We start from the raw sequence: 21,211 nt of genomic DNA, 5'->3' as shown, positions 1-21,211 counted from the left end.
AGCCCAGAAGTACCCTCTACGTCACTGACCCCACAGCATGTCATTAAAAGAATTAAAAATAAAGAAAGAGGCTGGGTGCAATGGCTCATGCCTATAGTCCCAGCAGTTTGAGAGGCCAAGGCAAGAGGATGACTTGAGGCCAGGAGTTCAAGACCAACTTGGGTAACGTAGTGAGACCCAAACCCTACAATTTTTTTTTTTTTAAGAAAAAAAAAAGAGAAAAGCCAGTTGATTCAGGTGCTCTAATGAGATCTGTGGACTCATTCTTTGAACCCACATTTATGTTAAACAGAAGCTTCCAGCTCTGAGTTCTTGGGCATAGGCTGATGTGAGTTCACTGTGGATTCCTGTGAAGTGTATTACTGCAGGTGACCAAAACTGGACTCCGGCTGAGGTATAAGGGCTCTCCCTGAGATACGAATATTTTACTAGTTGTTTTGTGTCAGGGGAAAGTGTAGCAGCTCCTCCTCTGTACTGTAGCCTCTCTCAGAATGGTTGTGTCTTGTCATCAGCCCTTTCTGTGTGGTGCCATCTCCAGCATGGCCTTGCCATGAAGAGACTTCCTTTTGGGTACCTGGGGCAGACACTGCCACAACCGCAGGCATCCTTTGCTGAGTGCTGGTTGTGGCGAGGAGCCGAGGCCAGCCGACATGAGTGTGCTGGTGCTCCAGGATTACGCTGGTTGACCAAGTTGGTCAGCAGAAACATTCCTTAAAATACCCCAGGGGCGTGTTTTTATTTTGTATTGTTTCTGAAATGATAAATATTTGAAAACATGGACGCCAGAAAAGACATCTCTATGACTTTTATAAAATTGGCCATGCCACAAGTTTAAAAAAAATTAGTTAAAAGACTAGAAATTATGGTTACAAAATTTCTTCGCTAATAGTTTACTGTGTGGCTTGGGTGAGTTTAACTTTAAGGTGTGGTAGCTCTGGAAATTTATCGTGAGTCACTACATAATAACCAGCTACACCATCAGGCATCAGCCCACACACAATTTTCCAGCTTGAACTTTGAATGTTTCATACAAAATGAAAATAATGCAGTTTTATGTTTTATTCTAGGGATGAGGTGGTTGGCACCATTTTAGGCTTTGCTGAAGATGTGTGAATTTGATGTTTCCTACCAAATTAAAATATATTGAGGAAGTACTTAGTTTTTAGTTGACAAACTTAAATCTCCTTTAAAAGCAAATCATGCCAAAAAACCATGGTCTATTGTCTGTAGGTTGATTTCCTTCTTCGTGGGTTGTTTGACCTGGACCATCAGTCCTCAAAATGGCCAACTCAGCTCTTGAAATCATAATTACACATTTGAAGGAAGACGAAACCAGCACACACAGATGGTTATCTGTCTGCATGCTTTCTTTTTCTTGCCTTCTGTTCTCTTTCTGAGATTGGAGAACCATTGATACACTTTTCTTGTACTGAATAGAAGACGCCATCATGCAGGAGATGGTAGATGTTCTTTCTCTGTACACTGGGATTGGTCTTGAGTTTTAATAGTTATTAAATGCAATTGTGCTGGGCCCTTGGAAAGCCAACTTTTATTATGTAAATTCATGAGAGATGATTATTTTCCTGAAAGCCTTTCTCTGTCTGGATGTCTCTGTATTCTGAAAGGCTTTCTTCGTCTGGGATCTTTTCTGGTCTCATTTAAAAAAATCCTCCTTAACCTCTGTGGTTCCGCTAAAATATCTGCTTGCTTGACTTTCTTTCTTCCCCTTGTCCTTTCTTTTTTGAGATTCCCTTGGCACTTGTCATGTATATCCATTTTGGATGTTTGTTCACTGTTTTTTAATGCGTTCTTTTGCATGTGTTCATATCATCTTCTTAACTAGTCTGTAAGTTCAGCAAAGGAAAAAAATGCTTTGCTCATTTTTATAAATCTCACTGTCTAACACACAACAGGCATCCTGGAAATGAATTGTTAATGCAGTTCTTGTGCTCATTAACTTTCATGTAAGGCAAACCATGTGTGAGACCCCTGTTAGGCATGTTCACCTCCGCTGTCTAATTGAGTCTTCCTAGGGACTCCAGGAAATAGACACTATTATAATTTTTAGGGACAGAACTAAGCCACAAAGAGCTTGCCTGATGTCCCCAAGCCAGGGAATGGCAGAGCCAAATATAGTATAACTCCCAATCTAATACTTCTTCTGTAATGCCATCTTCACAATAAGTAAAATTATCAAAAAGTCCAGGAGGCGGGGATGCTTCCTTTTACAGGTAGGAGAGCCTGCTTAGGAAGTCAGTTCCTCAGGAGCCCTGGAACCTGTTGGAGGTGCCCTCAGGGAATGACTGTGCAAGCTGCTGGCAAGCTCCCACACCCTGCTGGGGGCTCTCTTAAGAGTGTCTTTAAACTCTGCCCAGTTTTCTGACTATAGCCTTGTTATGCTAACTGATATCCAGGGTCCTGATGGCCATAGACAAAGAGAGTGCCTCTGAAAGCTCTTTTATTTTTCCTAGCCTGGGATTCCTTTCACTTGATGCCCTCGTGTTCTTTGCACTGTTGCACTGTAAGCTTTCTTCTAGACAGAGCTAGCTGTAGGCAGAAAGGACAAAGGAGAACATCTGGCCCTGAGGATAGTTAGGCAGCTCTGCAGACACTGAACAGGGCTTTGAAATCCCTTGAGTCCACAGTGGGTGAGGAGTCTTGCTGCAAATGTGTATGTCGGTGCTCACAGAGCGACACCAAACCCAGGCAGCTGGGCTGCTGTGCCATCACCAACTGTGTAGTTGAACAGGCTTGCCTGGATGAGAATCCGCATGACTATACGCAAGGAGAAATGTTGGTACCTAGCAAAGAAGCATTGTGACAAACGAGAAAACTTGGCTAACGTACTCTAGTGGTTTTGGATAATTTCCCTTTGTTGGTCAATAAACCAGCCTGTTGAGGGTGGGGGGATGTGAAAAATTTCACCCATACACAGCAGAGTTTCTCAGTGTCAAATGTCTGTCACAAATTTTGCTTGTGGTCACCTCGAAAGCCTACAATTTAAAAAAAAAAAAAAGACGGCAATTATCTCAACCAAAGTGCTATTGAATGCACTTCCCAGTGGCTGATCCTCAGACCCCTTTCCCAATAATGTTTTCCTCGTGCAAAAAGCCCAAAGGAGCGTGTACGCGGTTCTGAAGCTGAGAAGTCAACTCCGCGGAAAATTTGCATGCTGTAATTGAGTTGCCAGGAATACTCAAGACATAATTCTTCAGGCTTGTAATGATTGTGATTCACTGCAACCTTCCAGGCTGGCAGTGGAAATGGCAGCCGGACTCCTCCGGGATCTTGTAACCTGGTTGTAAGATTGGGCCTTTGCCATCCAGCTCTGATCCTCTTGTTTTCAGGAGGTTGTAGTTGGCCAGCCAACCCTCAGCCTTCTCCTGCTTTAAACTCCTACAGTTTATTATGCATTTGCACCTCCTTTGGACGTGGGGTCATGTGGTTGCCAAGTATGCTGGATTGAAATATTTAGTATAGAGGCATCTTATGACTACAGGATAAGTTCTTGGAGGGAAAGAACCCTCTCATACTTCTTTAGGTAAGCACTTAGTAGATGCTGGGTACTTTTGAATGAATGAACAGAGAAGGAGTCTGCATTCCTTTAGAATATTTTGAGTGCCTGTTTGGGATGTGGCCCTGTGAACTTGCATGACATAAAGGTATGATTGGGGTGAAGTTGAGGAAGGAGCCAGTGTAGAACCCTTGTGGATAATTTTCACGAAAAATTAGTTGGTCCATCATTCCTGGTTGACAGATTGAACTTAATGTGGAAATCATTAATTATTGCGTCTTTAAGCATTAGGGCAAAGATAAGAGCCTCTGCTCCTTGTGTGCCCTAATGCTCAATGATACAGTGTGAGGATTTGTGTGTGTGTGGGTGTATATGTGGAAGGCTACATTGGATCTTGTCACTGCATTGCAGTGAAGTGACACACAGTTGATTCCTAATTTGCGGAAACTTCCATCACTTCATCATTCCATTATGCTATATCTTGGGATACTTTCCTGTGTATTGGGGGATCTTTTTCTCTGATTCTATTTTTTTTTTTTTTTTGAGACAGAGTTTCGCTCTTGTTACCCAGGCCAGAGTGCAATGGCACGATCTCGGCTCACTGCAACCTCCGCCTCCTGGGTTCAGGCAATTCTCCTGCCTCAGCCTCCTGAGTAGCTCGGATTACAGGCACGCGCCACCATGCCCAGCTAATTTTTTGTATTTTTAGTAGAGACGGGGTTTCACCATGTTGACCACGTTGGTCTCGATCTCTTGACCTCGTGATCCACCCGCCTCGGCTTCCCAAAGTGCTGGGATTACAGGCTTGAGCCACCGCGCCCGGCCCTGATTCTATTTTTGAACCCTAAAATACTTCCCTCACAGAATATTTGACTATTCAAGGTTCAAGTATGCCCAGAGAGTAAATCTTGAGGAGTAGAGATGAAGAAGAGTTGGGGGAATGTTTTTTGGTACAATTTAGACTACAGGCAGGTAAAAACTTTGTTTTGGAAATATTGGATTGACTGTCTCCGTGGTCCTGAATCCCACGGCCAATCAGAGGCAAAACTGAAAAACTGAAATTTACCTCTGAAAGTTTCTCACCCCCTTTCCGTCTCCTGGCTGCTTCTCCCCATGGTAACAGTTTCTGTAAGCAGGTGGCTAATTGCACAGATGCCCTCCTTACCCAGCCTCCTGTCAAAATCTGCGTCCTACAACTTTGGACAGTTGAGGTTACCTCAAGCTCAACTAGAGCCACTGGTGAGGCATAGCTTTAACAACAGGAAGTGCTCTTCCAGAGCACATGCTAGAAGTGAATGTTGATTAAAGAGGTAGCAGTCCTAGGGTGTTCTTCATTGGTGAGATCACATTTGTTCAGTTCTGAGGAGCACCCTTTAAAAGGGGTGTTGTTCGATGAGGACACATCCAGATGAGGGTGGGACAGCTAGGCTGATGACATATAAAGACAGTGTTCTAGGAGGAATGATGAAAGAATTGAACCTTTGAAGTCTGACAGAAGAGGCCAGAATGGTCCTAGAAGCTGAAGGTTAGGAGGTAAAGGTGATTCAGTTTAAATACCCCTTCTGGTGTTTGCTTTTAAGTTTTATACCTTTCTGCCAGATGATCAACTGACTTGGTCTGAATACCTCCTATGGCAGAAAACTCACTATTCAGAACTCCAGAACGTGGGAGCTACCTTTAAATATTTCGCATGGAATGGTATTAAAAACTCCAGAAGGCAGAATATCTGCAAGTGGTAAGGAATAAGAAAAAGTCATTGTGGTTCAGAGTCCAATGGACGCTGTCTTCTGCAGTATACATAATATGTATTTTTATTTATATTTATATATACATATGTATTTTGAAAGAACATTCGGAATTAGTTTCTGGTGTCATGTTCTATCTTTCAGGATGCATGATGTGTATTTCTTCCAGCCTGGAGTGAAGAGCATGATGACAAATGAGAAACAATCATTTCACACATCCTGGTAAAATAAATATTCTTTGTCAGAACAGCAGGTGATTAGATCTTCATTTTGATATATGCTGCAGTGTCTTGAGAAATGAACTAGTGAGACCCAATTTCAAAGAGAATGCAAATTTCCAGCCCAGGAATATGTTGAGGAGATTAGAAGCTTGTGTAAAGTAGTGTAGAGGTGAACACATTCAGGGCACTTGGTCTTACGTCAGTGAATCCTGTTAATGCAGATTCAAGTCTGGGCACGTAGACTAAGGATGCCTGATGGAATACTCATTTCTACCCCTTGTGGTGCCATTATTAGCTGTGACGTTTACTGAGGCATTAATATGCTCAAGCCATCTCCCAGATGGAGTCATGGCTTGATTCCTATAAATGATTAATATTGGGGAAGAAATGCTTGATTCAAAAACTAATTTGAGTAAACTTGCTAGTTTACAGAGTAACTTATGTAAGTGGGACATCAGTTATCATCCGAGGTGAATAAGAATTAACATAAAGTGCTTTGCCTGGAAAGCTTTTCCCCTGCCTTTCTCAGCAGAGCACTCCTTTCTGGAAGGAGAGGCAGAACAGTGTCTAGCTGAGAGCGTAGCACCAGGAGGTGTCTTCTGCTTTGATATCAACTTTGCCACTTGTCAGCAGCATGGCTTTGGGCGAAGTACTTCATCACTCTGTACCTTGGCTTCCTAATCTGTAAAGTGGGGATGATAATAATAATACTTAACCTGGAGGATTGTTATGGGACAAAACACATTCTTAGGTTTATAGATAAGAAGATCCAGGCTCAGAAAGTCAAGTGTCTTCCGGTTTCACGGAGCTGGTGAGTGAATGAATCTGATTTCAGACTTTAGACTGTCAGCCCTCCATCTGTGCCCTTCTTCACTAGCACTGGCTCCCAAGCTTACCAAACATGAGAGTCACCTGGAGGTCCTGTTAAAAACACAGGTTCCTGGGGACCAGGAATCTGAGACATTCACAAGGCCCTAGGGGGTAAGATCTGGTGGTGGTGTCCCAGTGCTCCGCAGACCCTGAGCTTTTTCAGCTGGATGCCTGGGTTTGTGTGCAGAGGTGTTTTGTTTCCAACTTCCTGCTTCACCAGCCTTTTCCTTTCCCACAATTCTCCCTGTGGGCTCCACTGTGCCTTTGAGAGTGCCAATTACTTAAATAATCTTCTCTCTCTCAGGTTTTCCAGCCCTCCATGTGTCTCGTGATTTTGTTCAAACTGCCTGACAACCCAGCCTTCGCCTTTAAATGTCCTTGTATCTTCTTCCAGCTGACCCTTTGTTCTTCTTTCATTGTTACTTTCCCTCCCACTTTTCTTTTCCTTTAGGTTTCTCAGAACCCTTGAGATGACCGCAGATGGTATTTTGTATGCAACATTGTAATGAAAACTGTAGTATAAATTATTTTCAGAGTACAGTATGACATAATGAAGTCAGTATTATGTATATTAAATGTATATAATTTTATTAAAGAGAAAATAATGACTGCTATATATTAGACTGAAAGTGATTACAGTTTAATCTAAAAGCCAAAGTGAATGCAGTAAGCCCTGCTAATAGCCAGCCATGCCTACGTAATTTCTAGAGGGTCACCTCTTTGACATGCTGTTTCAAGGTCTGTATGGTCTTCTTTTGGCAATGCCTGGATTTGGAACTTTGGGTCATAGCTGTAAATCCCAATTTCCTACAAGGCCAAATGTTGGTTCAAGAAACAGTATTCCATCGAGTAACCTTGATTTCTACAACCATGTGGGTCAGAGTCAAATGCACTTATTTGATGGGATGACAAATTGGTTCAAGGACTTTGGCCCGCAAGCTACCACTCAAGGAGACAAGCTTGAATTTGATGCACAAATGAGCAGTTGTGTGTGCTATTGCGGTCTGAATAAATAGCATTCAGAAGCACTAAATTGCTTGCATACCCAGGAAAGGAGAAATAATTGGGTGAATGAAGTTTGTAGCTGGTTATTTACACACCGGTATGGATTTTTTAGTTGAGAGGCATATAATTATTACAGGTCTGGCAGAGGATTTCTTGGAGAATAGGAATTATGTATTTTCATGAATAATCATATCAGTCTCTTATATTCCATTATAACTACACATTTCTTGCATTTCTTATACTTCTCAGGGTGTATCTGAGCAAAGCTTATAAAACAAACTACTTTCCTCGGGGATCCAAAATGTTTTGGTATTTTGAGAATGTATTAATTCAATATTTTTATGGGCTCTAGGCATTGTAAGGAAAGATTCAGTTTGAAATGGTTTTGTTAGAATTATTGAGGAGATATAGCTCCAAGACTGAGGTTAAGTTCAATTAACTGTGTGACCTTGAGCAACTAAGTCACTTCAGCTGTCTAAATACTATTTTCCTCCCCTACAAAATGGAATGCTGCCTATCTCACTGAGTTGTTGAGATAACGATGTATCATTGCATCCAAGATTGACTGGTGAACTTAAAAGCCCAGCACTAGGTTATCATTGTTTTATGTCTGGTGGGAAGGCCAGTTATTTAACATTACTTGATTCCTGTTGACTGTACTTGCACTGGGCTACCTCTGCTAAGGGTGTCTGTTGGGACTTGGGAAATTTGATGTGGTTGAATTGTGAGGCGATACTATCACATGCTGAAAACAAAGAACAGCGCAGTCTTTACCACTTGGTCATGACTCATGCCCATGATGGTGCTGGCTAGTTAGAATGTCAAAGCTAGGGTTGTCTCCTGGGGCTTCAACCACCTAGCAGATAGCTCATAGCCTAGTCTTTCCCAAATGATTTTGCAAAGAATTCCAATTTTTTGAAAGCAGAATTCTATGGTTCAGCAAGTTTGGTAAATGCAGTGTGTGCTGGCTCCCTCTTAGAGCTGGCACTGTAAATGCATGTGTGTGATACAAGTTATGATGTCTAAAATATAGATACTATCCCCATCTGGCTATTTAACTACAAACTAATTAATAAAATAAAAAATTCAGTTCCTCCATCACACTAGCTACATTTCAAGTGCTTAATAGTCATATGCGGATTATGGATGCCTTATTGGAAAGTATATACATAGATCATTTTCATCATTGCAGAAAGTTCTGTCGGACATTGCAGAAAAGGCTCTGAGACCTCCTGCAGCAAAATTACTTATTTAACTTCGTTCACTTCTCAAGGCTTTTAGTACCCAGTAGAGTTGCCATTCTGTAAGACTGTTTAGAAAATACTGCTTGGCTTCCTTGGAGAGATGAATTTTTCTGGGTATGGTGTTCTAGGAATCTGTTCTGCAACTCCTATATCTTTGCAGCTTTTCAAATCCTGCTTCTGTTACTACCAGAGTCACATTTAGTTTTGGTATTCTCAAAATACCAAAACATCCGTGTTGAAAGAAAATTATATTGCTGTTATAAGACATATCCCCTTATGCTTCATATCTCTGTTAAATCTTCCAGTAGCCAGTGTTCCCTCGGTTATAGACACAGAACTTCAGGGTTGGAAGAAATCTTAGAGAGCATATAGTTCAATTTTTAAAAATTCTTATTTTTCAGGCAGGGTCTCACCCTGTTGCCCAGGCTGGAGTGTAGTGGCATGATCATGGCTCACTGCAGCTTTGACCTCCTGGGCTCAAGTGATCTTCCCACCTCAGCCTCTCAAGTAGCTGGCATGACAAGTATGCACCACCACAGCCAGATAATTATTTTTTTAAAATGTTTGTAGAGACAAGGTCTCACTATTTTATCCAGGCTTGTCTCAAACTCCTAGGCTCAAACGATTCTCTCACCTCAGCTTCCCTATGTGATGGGATTACAGGTGTGAGCCACTGCACCTGGCCTAGTTCAATCTTATTTTGCTTATGAATCAACTGAAGCTCAGAAAGATTATATGATTTTCCCAAGGTCACTCAGTTAATAAATAGGACAGTTCATGCTCCAGATACCTATTTCTTACTAAGGCTGTTGGTTCATCTTCTCTTCACAATCTGAAAAAAAAAAAAAGCAATTATTAATGGACTAGGATTGTGTTAATGGTTATGTGAGTTTTATTTCTAGTTTGAAATCTCACCTATCTTCGTGAGAGTAGGCTGTGAATAAATGTCCTCTGTATTTCTTAGGCTAATATGTATTTGCAAGTTCTGACTTCACAGAATCCATAGCGAATACATCGCTTATCACTCAATACCTTCCCACTGCTTTATGAGAAAGACTTTGATGATTTTCAGCAAGCAGCCAATAATATCTGCTTGACTTTGCATCTACTTTTGCATTCCCTTAGCACTCCTTAGATTATAGATTCTAGCTAGACCTGATCTGCTCTTCATTTTTTGTGACACGGAATGTAAAAGTGGGTGAAAATTGCAATCTTTATAATTGAAGAAAAATTGCACTCTTAGTAGTTTATAGAAAGGTTGACATTTGCTGTGAAGGGTTCAGTTCCTCTCCCCACCCTGGAGAGGAAGGTAGCACGTGGGGGTGCCACGAAGGTTGTAAAAGGAAGATGGTTGTCTGTCAGGGTAATGTCTCAGGAGAAACTGCCCTATTAGGACTGTGATCTGGAACAAATATACTTCTGGCACCTTTGCTAGGATGTCAGTGGGAAAGTCCCATTAGTCATCTTTGCCAGATGGGGGCTTCCGGACACCTCCGCATGGCTGTACATGTCTGTATTAATAAAAACACTGAAGCCACAGGGGTTGTGGCCACACATGTCTCTTCCTGTCGACCCTCTGGCCCTGCGAGGATTACAAAGAGGGAAATAAGTCATGGAGCCTGATCTTTGAATGTTTTTACTTTTGAAATATGGGAAATGTTATGTTCACCATTTCTCTTGGGATATATCTCCCGAGAATTTTGAGCTTTAAAGGCAGAACTCACTTTAGGCTACCCTAGAAGCTCTGAAAGAGGTGCCTTTCCAGTGGATTCTGATAAGCTCTGATGTTTGAGAATTACTGCTTTGAAGAAATCACTCATTTTCTCAGGATGTCATCAACCAAATAAACAGTAATGCAGCTTAATTGACATCAGAAAGAATGATGCTGTTATCTGTGTTTTGACTTCACTGAATTCAGACTTTGCTCTTCTTCATGTAGAATCTGGTATGAACATCCTGGTTAATGACCCCGCACGACAGAGAGAAACCCGTTTTGTTTTTCTTCCGCCTGCTTGTGGTGTCCCTTTCTGTTCTGTTATACATAACCAGAATCAGAGAAAATTCTCATTCAAGATACAACCCAGAGAGTAAAGTCCTCTGAACCTTTTCTTCCACAGGGCACTCCACAGGCAATGATTAGGTGTTAGAGCAAGACCTGAAATGCACGTCCAGGACCAGACCCCTTGCTCTGTTTTCTTCTGCTCTCTCCTGCTCCGTAGAGGCGATGTGGCTGTTAGCGGAATTTGTTGTTATGGATGGATTTGGTTAGTAGGAGCTGCTGTGCTTTGAGTATGTCCTCCAAAGTTCATGAGTTAAAAATTGAATTGCTGGCTGGGTGCGGCAGCTCACACCTGTAATCCCAGCACTTTGGGAGACTGAGGTGAGTGGATCACCTGAGGTCAGGAGTTTGAGATCAGCCTGGTCAACATGGTGAAACCCCATAGCTACTAAAAATACAAAAAATTAGCCAGGCATGATGGCAGGCACCTGTAATCCCAGCTACGCAAGAGGCTGAGGCAGGAGAATCACTTGAATATGGGGCAGAGGTTGCAGTGAGCCGAGATTACGCCATTGCACTCCAGCCTGGGCAACAAGTGCAAAACTCCGTCTCAAAAAATAAAAATTGAATTGCCATTGCAACAGTATTAAAGGGTGGAGCCTTTACGAGGTGATGAGGTCATGAAGGCTATGTCCTCATTCATGGATTAATGCTGCTATTTGGGTTAATGATCTTGGGAGTGAACTTCTGCTAAAAAGTTAGGTTTAGCCCCCACACTCTCTCTCTGTCTCTTGTGCTTCTACCATGTGATGCCCTTCCATCAATCATGGTGTAGCAAGAAGGTCCTCACCAGGTGTATCCCCTCGATCTTGGACTTTCAGCCTCCAGAACTGTGGCCAAATACATCTCTTATCTCTGTAAATTACCCAACCTGTGGTATTCTGTTATAGCCACAGAAAATGAACTAAGACAAGAGCCTATCTGGTTGCCTGGATCCAGAGGTTTATCTGCAGTAGATGTAGTCCTCCTCCAAAAGTAGAACCTAAGTGTAGAATAAACAGCCCCAGGAAAAAAGGCAGGAGACCAGAGACCTACCTCTGACTCCCCAGTCAGCCAACTGGTAGTCTTGGACATGTGTGTTCAAGTCTCTGGGCCTCTCTTTCTTCATTTGTAAAATGAAGTTTGTGGTAGTGGTGCAAGTTAAACTGGATTTACTAAATCCAGTGGCTTCTTTGTCATTTTATTCTATTTATCAGCTGTATCATTTGATATTGCTGTCCATTTTCTCCTTAAAATGTTCACCTTTTTTGCTTTTGGGCCACCATTTTCATGTCGGTTCAACAAACATTACTGGATTAGGCATTGCCCTGGGGAGCGAGAGTACACGTTAGACAGCTTTTGCCTTTGAGGTACCCACAAGGTATGTAAACACCATTTGACAGGTTTTTTTTTTCTCTCTCTCTCTGACAGCACCTTCCTTCAAGTCTCTATTTACTTCTATTTTGTCTTTGTTCTGTAACTGTCTTCAACTTCTCTGTGTGTCCTCCCTGGAAAATGGTACTCATCACCCTGGTTTCAACTACCATTTAGATGTTGTTGATAAAAAAAAAAAAAAATCTCTCTTTAACCATGATTCACCCTCACCCACCCTTGAGTTATGAAGTTTTATTTTATATCTGCATCCTGGTCATTTTTATCTGGGAATTCCTCTGGGGTATCCCATTCAAAAAGCCATAAACCAAACCCATTTTACTCTGAACCACTGCTTTCCTTCTGCTGTTAAAACCCACTTCTTCTGAATTTCTGATCTTGATTCAGGGCATTGCCATACATTAAATCACTCAAATTAGAAACCTCAGAGTTGTGTACCTCTTCCCTTTCCTCGCATCTAGCTGGACGCACAACTTTCAGAATACACTTCTGATAGATTCTGATTGGCCTCTGTCCCCTTCTTCCTATTATTCCCGTTACTGCCCTAGTAGGGGCCCAGGTAAGTGCTCATTGGGATAGCGTCAATTTTAAGATGTCTTTCCCATTCCACACTTTATCATCTTTAAAACCAGGAAGCATCTTACAGGCAACAGTCATGAGGTGGACACCATGGTCTGCGTGTGCATGCAGACTTGCAGAATGGACATCAGGCACTTGGAAGAGAATCCCAGAAACAATGGTGGAGCTTTATAAAAACACAGAATGCTCCCTCTATTCACATTCCAGGTAACTTTTGAGTGGACAGTGCTTTAGAAGAGTCAGATTCTGAATAGAAAATAAATATTAGAAATACATTGACCAAATTACTTTACTTGTATGTGCAAGAGTGATATGTGATAAAAATCTGAAAGTATAAGTATAAAGGAGCCCTTTTAGTAAGTACAAAATACAAATTCTAAGTGATAAGAAACATTATGTTATTGTTTAATTGGCAGACGTTTTCTTTCTAGAGGTGAATATAATAGATGACATCATCAATGACATTCTTAGACTTGAAACAATACAGATAAAATACAAAAATCTCTAATCAATCAATCCTCTCATTACTCTTTTCAGGCCCTCCCACCTTCAGTGTCTTTTCTTCTGATACATTTTTCATGTTGTCTTTGGCACATCCAGATCTGATTATATAATTCCAATACTTAGAAATATTCTCTATGACAGAGGTGCATCAGAGTCAACTGGAGGGCTTGTGAAAACATAGGTTACTGTGCCTCAGCCCCAGAGTTTCCGATTCCCTAGGCCTGGGCTAGGGCTCAGGAGTCTGCATTTCTAAGAAGCTCCTGGATGAAGCTGATGCTGCTGACTGCTCAGCAGCCACACTTGGAGAACCACTGCCCTTTCGTATAAAGTCCACACTCCTTTATGGCATTCAAAGCTCTTCCCCAGGGGTTCCCGCTGTACATCTGCAGCATCATTTTTCAGTGTTCTCACACACTGTGTTCTCCATCATGCTTGGAACTCTCCGTTCAGAGCACAAAGGGCACTTCTTCATTCTGTGATTTTTTTATACACTGCCTGATAACTCCTAAAAATTATTTGACTTTTAAGATACAGTCCAATGAGCAAATTCTTCAGCAGAAAATATTTCTTTTACTTATCTTTCCCAAAGAGGTAAATTTCAGGATGTTTATCTATTAAGATCAACTTCTAAGACAGCTAAGCTTACTGCTCAGGCTTTTCCAGTAATTAGAAAGATATACTTTGGGGACCATCAGGTCACAAAGTTTGACGGGGTTTTCCAATTTTCTGGATTATCAATTTGGCAATCATCCCTACACTAAACAGAGAATTTATTATGAGTCAATGGAGTCATTATTATGACAATTTTAAATATTTATAAGATGTTGTAAATATATATAGTACCAAAAAGCAATTTAAACTGCGCCAAGCCAACAAAATCCTCCCCGTTTCAATGGATTTATAGTTCAGGCTCATAAATAATATAACAAGATAAGAACTGTGGGAAGTGGGAGCAGAGGCATAGTGGGAACACAGGAGCGTGATGTTAAGGTGTGCTGTGAAGCAGACAAACCCTGAATTTTGGCCTGCATTATGTGATGGCTTTTCCAGATGTGTGACCTTTGACAATGGACCTATGTTTGAAGTCAAATAATGGTTTAAGCTGTATTTTTTTAGGAGGAGTTGCCACTTTGTTAAATTGTTTAAGTCATGGAGTATTTCCTGAGTAGGAGTCATTACCAGTTCTATATGTTGTACATGTACGTTCGCATACATGCGTACACAGACACACCCAGACCCACACACACCTGGACACCCACACACATATGCATGCATGTGCGAATTCCTAATACAGAACAACTTCAGAAATGCAGAGTTAGTGGAATTGTGATGTAAGTATTATTCTCTGGTCTGCTTAAGTTCCATGAATACGATTCTTATTCTTTCATTTGTTTATTGAATAAATGTTGAAGTACATAGTATATGCAAACCTTATGTTGACCCTTAACATGCAACAAAGGATAAGTTTACACAATAATAAATAAATAAATAAATGACTTTATAGAATTCAGAATACAAGAGGAACAAATGAGAATACAATTATCATACCTGTCTACACTTCCAGAACCTTTTCCCTGTGCCAGGCTCATGCTAACATTTCCACACATTTTATCAGTTGACACAACTACAGAAAGTTAAGTACAATTATTATTCCTGAGGATATGGATTCTCAGAGAGGCTAAGAACCTCATCCAGTATTGCGTAGCTTAACAGTTGTAGAGCCAAGATTTAAAGTGACCATAACTTTACACTATATAGTTTCTAGCCTACAGTGCTGTAGTCTCATTGGGGACATAAGTTAATAAGAAATTACAATGCTATGTGATAAATGCTATGAAAGGGAAATGCAGGGGGTTGTGGGAATACATAAAGAGGGGCAAGAAAAAACTTCTCAAAGAAAATATAATCCAGCAGCTGGCCAGAACCGGGGAAGAGCATCCTCAAGCATCTGGAGGTTTGAGAGAGTTCTGGGATATGGGAGACTGGGGGAAGGTCAACAAAGTTGGAGCAAGAAAGTCCCCTCAGCTAACATCAGCCATGCCTTGTGTGACCTCAGCTGCCAGCTGTATCAGTCAGGGTTCTCCAGAGAAGCAGAACCAATAGGGTATATACAGAGATATAGAAGAGAAGGTTTATTATGGGAATCAGCTCATGTGATTATGGAGCTCAAGAAGTCGCATGATCTGCCATCTGCTGGTTGAAGAACCAGGAAAGCTGTGATGTAATTCAGTCCCAGCCTGAAGGCCTGAGAGGCTCAGGGGGCTGCTGATGTTAGTTCTGGAGTCTTAAGTCCCAAGTACCTGTAGTTCTGATGACCAGAAGGAGAAGATGGAGATAGGAGAAGCCTCCACTTCTCCACAGGAGAAGAAGAGAATTTTGCCCCTCCTTTGCCTTTTTAGAGGATGCTGCCTACGTTGGTAAGGGTGATCTTCTTTACTTAGTTTACCAATTCAAATGCGTATCTCCTTCAGAAACACCCTCATAGACACACCCAGAAATATTTTACCAACTGTTTGGACATTCCTTAGCTCAGTCAATTTGACCCATTGAATTAATTATCACACCAACCATACCCTGGTGTCTCCCATTCTATGTATCTCGTAGTTTGCTCATAGCCTGATTGGAATTTCGATGTAAATGTTTCAGCCTCAACAAGGTTGCAGACATCTTGTACACTGGGTATATGTCTTGTAATGTGTGTACTAGTCAATGTAGCCAGCACTGTTCTCTTTTTCTGGTAGGCACCATGAAATTTGTAGAATAAAGTGCATATTTTCTGTTAAACACTATGAAAGGTTTAGTGCTCTTGCATATGGCTGCTGAGTTATTCTCTGCCTTTCTCCAAACAAAATTAAGGAGGAATGTAACCTCATTTCTGCTTGTACCTGGAGCAGCTCAGCAGATTCACCTGGGCTCTCCAAGGCAGGGGTGATTTTTATAAAGAGCTGGCTGCTGGTCTACATGGTCTTGGATTACATGCAGCCTGAAGGAACCATTGGAAATAAAGTATGTGAGGAGCTAGGGTGTGCTCATGACAAAAAGAGGGAAGGGAAAGCCTAGAAAAAGCAGTGGCTTTTCCTATCCCCTTCTTGTCAAGGCCATGGTTACTCTCAGGAAGCTGCGTGATTGATCCTATCAGGTGCTTTAACACCGCTCCTAGAAGATGGCCAGGTGCATACGTGCACTTCAAATATTGGCTTTCAAATATCAATGTCAGAGTACAGAGGCTAAATAGCATTCAGGGTCAGTCCCCACAGTTCCGGCCTGGCTTTTTCAAGGTAGTAGTCACTGCCTTAATCATTTCCATCCATGTCCCCACTCTCCACTGGGAAAAATATAGCTGTAATTTTTTTTATCTAATCCCTATAGACTTAGAACTGGTTTACGCTTGAAAGACCACCAACACCTAAAGCTCACTTCATCATTTGCTCTTCTCCCATTTCCCGATGATTTTCATGTCAAGTGTATCAAACATTCTTACATCACACCACCCCTCCGCATACACATCCTACACCCTGCATGAAGATGGCATTTTTTTTTTCAGACTCAGCTCTCCATGAAAGAAAAGCAGTAGTAGTACACTAACATTTAAATACTTGTCTTTCCCCAGCTATTTGTTAGTACTTTACATGTGGTTTTGGTTCTTTTTCTTCAAATATGTAACAATCTGACAAAATATCCATATTTCCTTCAAATATGTAACCACCTAGTTCAGGTGAGATTTAGGTCTTGAGGGTTTTGAAGCACAAACCATCTGTATAAGCAAAAGAGAATGGTTTCAGGTGTCCTAAATATTTTTTCAAAATGCATACCCGAAACACACAATTGACAATCCTTTAATAGCAATGAAAGATGCAGTTTTGGCCCTAGGAACTCCCTAATGAATCAATACTTTCACTATGAATCAATTAAAAAGAAATTTAAAATTAGTTTTGGGCCTGCTTAATTTATTTGAAAAAAAAAAAAAAACAAACAAACCAATTTTGCATTCAGAAACAAATGTCCAACAGCTATGTTTCAGCAGCCTCGATAATTTGTGAATCTCAGTGGCAGCTCCATAGCTCACTTGTGATGCTGTTCCCTGTACTTCCCCTGGAATCCACTGAGGCAGATGAGTTCCATGAAGGTATCAGTGGCCTCATTGATCATAAGCTACTCTAGGAAATGATGGTATCAGATTTTCATGACACTTTTTCTATGGTTGAAAAGCATAATAATGTCATGTCACATGTGAAAGATAAATGCAATCACAAAATGTAGCAAAAATCTACCCAACAAACAGGCAGCAAAAAGTCAATCTTTATTTCTTGAATCTGGTATATACATGACATCCACATTTTTTTTTTTTCTCCATTTGACTAAGCAATCATTTTAAAATAAAACATTAACATATTGATGGACTGCTGGTAGTATGGGGAATTAACTGACAACTTTGATAGATGAAAAAAATTCTTTTTGTTTTTTTTGGTTGTGGAACAAACAGATGTCCAAGAAACTTTTCTTTTCTTTTCTTCTACTAGTCATTGGATTCCAAGAGCTGTAATGAACTCCCTTGGAGATTTCAGAGTTCTTTGTGATAGCCTGGTAACACTTCTAGAGCAGCCAGCAAACTGGAAATGTTCCCATTCTGTGATCACCGAAGAAGCAGCCCTCTTTTTGTATCAGAATTTCTGTAGCTTGCTTTGAGTTTATTTTTAAGAATTGAAAGCAGTGCTCTAGCTCCTCAATCAGTACAGATGAAGAAAGCAGAACTCTTCCTGCATGTTAGCTTTGTTCTTCCATTGAAGATGAGCGTTGGGGACTTCATCCAGAGGCCAGGAGGTACCCTGCCTACTGCAGCACTCCAGGCCACATAAGAGCAGCCCTGTAAAACCGTAACATGAACTGTACAGACACTTCACCAAGCCCTCAAAGGCTCATGGCTCCTATGGATCCCAGCCTGGTTTGCATGGCTCTTACTCCTTGGAAAAGGGCTCTTTTCCATCCACTTGGATTGTTTCTGTAAAGAGCAACTCTACTCCCCAAGCTGAGGCCACTCTCCTGGCCCTAGGATGCTCTCTGTAAAGCAAGGTAGTCTAGTGCTATGCTTGAGAATATGGTTCTGGGCCACGCTACATAGGTTCACATACCAATTTCACAACTTACTAACTGGGCAAGTCACAGAAATTCTCTGTGCTTTAGTTTTGCATTGATAAGATGGGGGATGGAGGTGGGGAATGATAATACTACCTACCTCATAAGATTTCCAGAAGATTAAATGACTGTGTAAGTCAGGGTTCTCCAGAGTGACAGAGCCAGTAGGATGTATGTATATATGAAAGCTAGTTTCTTAGTGGGAATTGGCTCACACGATCACAAGGTGAAGTCCCACAGTAGGCCGTCTGCAAGCTGGGGAAGAGAGAAGCTGTAGTGGCTTAGTCCAAGTCTGAAAGCCTCAAAACCAAGGAAGCCAACAGTGCAGTCTTCAGTGTGTGGCCAAAGGCCTGAGAGGCCCCCAGAAGCCACTGGTACAAGCCCCAGAGTCCAAAGGCCGAATAGCTTGGAGTGTGATGTCCAAGAGCAGGAGGAGGAAAAGGAAGCATCCAGCACTGGAAAAAGATGGAAGCCAAAAGTCCCAGCAAGTCAGCTTATCCCACCTTCTAGCCACCCTGGAAGCTGATTGGATGGTGCCCACCCACACTGAGAGTGAGTCTTCCTCTCCCAGTCCATCGACTCAAATGTCAATCTCCTCTGGCAACACCTCAGAGACACACCTGGAAATAATACTTTACCAGCCATCCAGGAATCCTTAAATCCAATCGAGCTGGCACCTAATATTAACCATCCCAGTGACCTAATACATGTTAAGCACTTAGAATTTTGCCTGATATGCAGTAGATTCTAAGTAAACATTAGCTGTTACTATCGTCACATCATTCACTTTATTTTGCTCACAGCATTTACTAAAGCAGTGAAGGTGGAGGTGGGAAGATTGTTTCTCATGCAGATGCCAAGCTCTGGGGCATGGCATGCTCTGTTGAGCTGTTGAGGCTTCACAGGAGGGGGACACCTGCAGAATGAGCTTGGTGGAGCCCATCCTGCCACAGCTCTGAGCCAGGACGAGGTCCTGTGCCGTGAGGAAATGCCCACAGCATTTCCTCCTGGGGGTGGCATCACCTGGAAATGATGGCATTGGTCAGGTGAACTTGGACTTGTGGCTATTTCTGCAGCTTTCATGTACAACAATAGCTTAGGGATAAATTCACACTCAACTAGGCTTCTTGGACTATATTATAGATTAATTATTTTAAAAATATGAAATTTAAAATGCCACTTTTATATTAATTTGGCTCTAACATTTTCTTAAAAATTCCATTTTTGTGCCCTCCCTGAATGAAGGCCATGTGGAAGCATTAGTTCATCGCGCTTTAAACCCATATTTGTGAAAACCTTTGGTCAACAACTCTCTTTTTTGTTTTGACTCCCTGTTCTGGTAGCCACAATGTGACTGCAGTTCCGGAGGCCAACCTCAGGTGTGTATTCTAATTCCGATGGTGTTCAGCTCTTGAATATCCACCACCAAGATGCTTGTGGGGATGTCTCACTGTTTCGGCATTGTTTAGTTCTTCTGCCTGGCCGCAGCCGGGATAAAGGAAAATAGAAAGTGAGGCTCTGCATTCATAATGAAACGTAGACAAATCACTTTGCCTTACGTTGTTCTCTGGTTCCTAGTTACAGTTGCTCCAGCTATACAGTCGTCCCTCAGCATCTGCTCGGTATTGGTTCTAGGACCCCCACCTTGGTACCAAAATCTCTAGATGCTTTTAAGTCCCTTATATAAAATATTGTAGTATTTGCATATAACCTACCCTATCCTCCCATATACTTTAAATCATCTCTAGATTACTTTTAATACCTAATACAACATAAATGCTATGTAAACAGTTGTTGTATTGTATTTTTATTTTTTTATCTTTTAAAAATAGTTTTAATCCTGAGTTGGTTAAATCTGTGGATGTGGAACCCATGGATAGGAAGGAGCAGCTGTACTGTGAGCCTTTGGGGAATAATTTTTTATCTTTCTTTACATCTCCATGGTGCTCAGGATTTACAAAGTATCTCAGAAAAACCTCCAATTGTGTTTTGATAAGTAAATGCTTGTTGAGTGCATGAATAAAACCCAAGAATCTTTTGTCCTCCTTTTTTGGGTGGTCACAAGATAGGTTCTCTGTACTCTGCTGTTCTTTTTCCTATCCAAGCTCAAGTTCAACTTTAAACTGGCTGGAGGTTCATAACAATTGTAGCTCGACTTTTGCAATTCATGGATAGTAAAGCTTAAAACAAAACAAAATCGCTGGGGACTAACATAGGGTTTCCAATTTGTTCTAATAAGAAAGTTCATTAAAAATAACCAGCACTGTGCAATGCTGAATAATGGCATCCAAAGATGTCTGTGTCCTAATCCTTGGAACCTGAGAACATGTTACCCTTGTGTAATAAAACTGACTCTGCAGATGGGATTAAGTTGGGGATCTTGAGATGGGGTGATGATCCTGGATTATCCAGGTGGGCCCAGTGTAATCACAAAATCTTTTTAAGAGGGAAGCAGGAGGGTGACAGAGAGAGTTTGGATGACACTAAGCTGCTGGCTTTGAAAATGGAAGAAGGGTCCATGAGCCAAGGATGCAGGCAACCTCTGTAGTCTAGGAGGGTAGGAGAGGGGTTCTCCCCAGGGCATCCAGAAGAAGCACAGTCTTGCCCATCTATTTTGGACTTCTGACCTCCAAAACTGGAAAATAATAAATTGTAATTTTTTGAGATGTCTGTCACATTTATGATAATTTGTTACAGTAGCAATAGAAAACGAACACAAGCATCTATATGTTCCATCATTCCATTAAATGAAGAATGGCTTTTGTTTGTGTGTTTTGAGACAGGTCTTTCTCTGTCACCAGGCTAAAGTGCAGTGGAATTATGGCTCACTGCAGCCTTGACCTCCAGGGCTCAAGTGATCCTCTCACCTCAGCTTCCTGAGTAGCTGTGACTACAGATGTGTGCCACTATGCCCAGTGATTTTAAAATGATTTTAAAATATTTTTTGTAGAGACAGGGTTTCACCA

General features: G+C 41.4%; 1 long non-coding RNA gene across 3 annotated transcripts in view; it reads left to right on the top strand.

Moving 5' to 3' along the window:
• Positions 1-21,211, top strand: part of LOC141581642 (uncharacterized) — a 228,024-nt gene that overhangs the window by 76,007 nt on the left and 130,806 nt on the right. The gene's annotated exons all lie outside the window — the stretch shown is intronic.

This window comes from Saimiri boliviensis, chromosome 16 (genome assembly GCF_048565385.1).
Source record: "Saimiri boliviensis isolate mSaiBol1 chromosome 16, mSaiBol1.pri, whole genome shotgun sequence".
Classification (NCBI taxonomy): domain Eukaryota; kingdom Metazoa; phylum Chordata; class Mammalia; order Primates; family Cebidae; genus Saimiri; species Saimiri boliviensis.
This window is presented reverse-complemented; position numbering and strand designations above follow the sequence as displayed.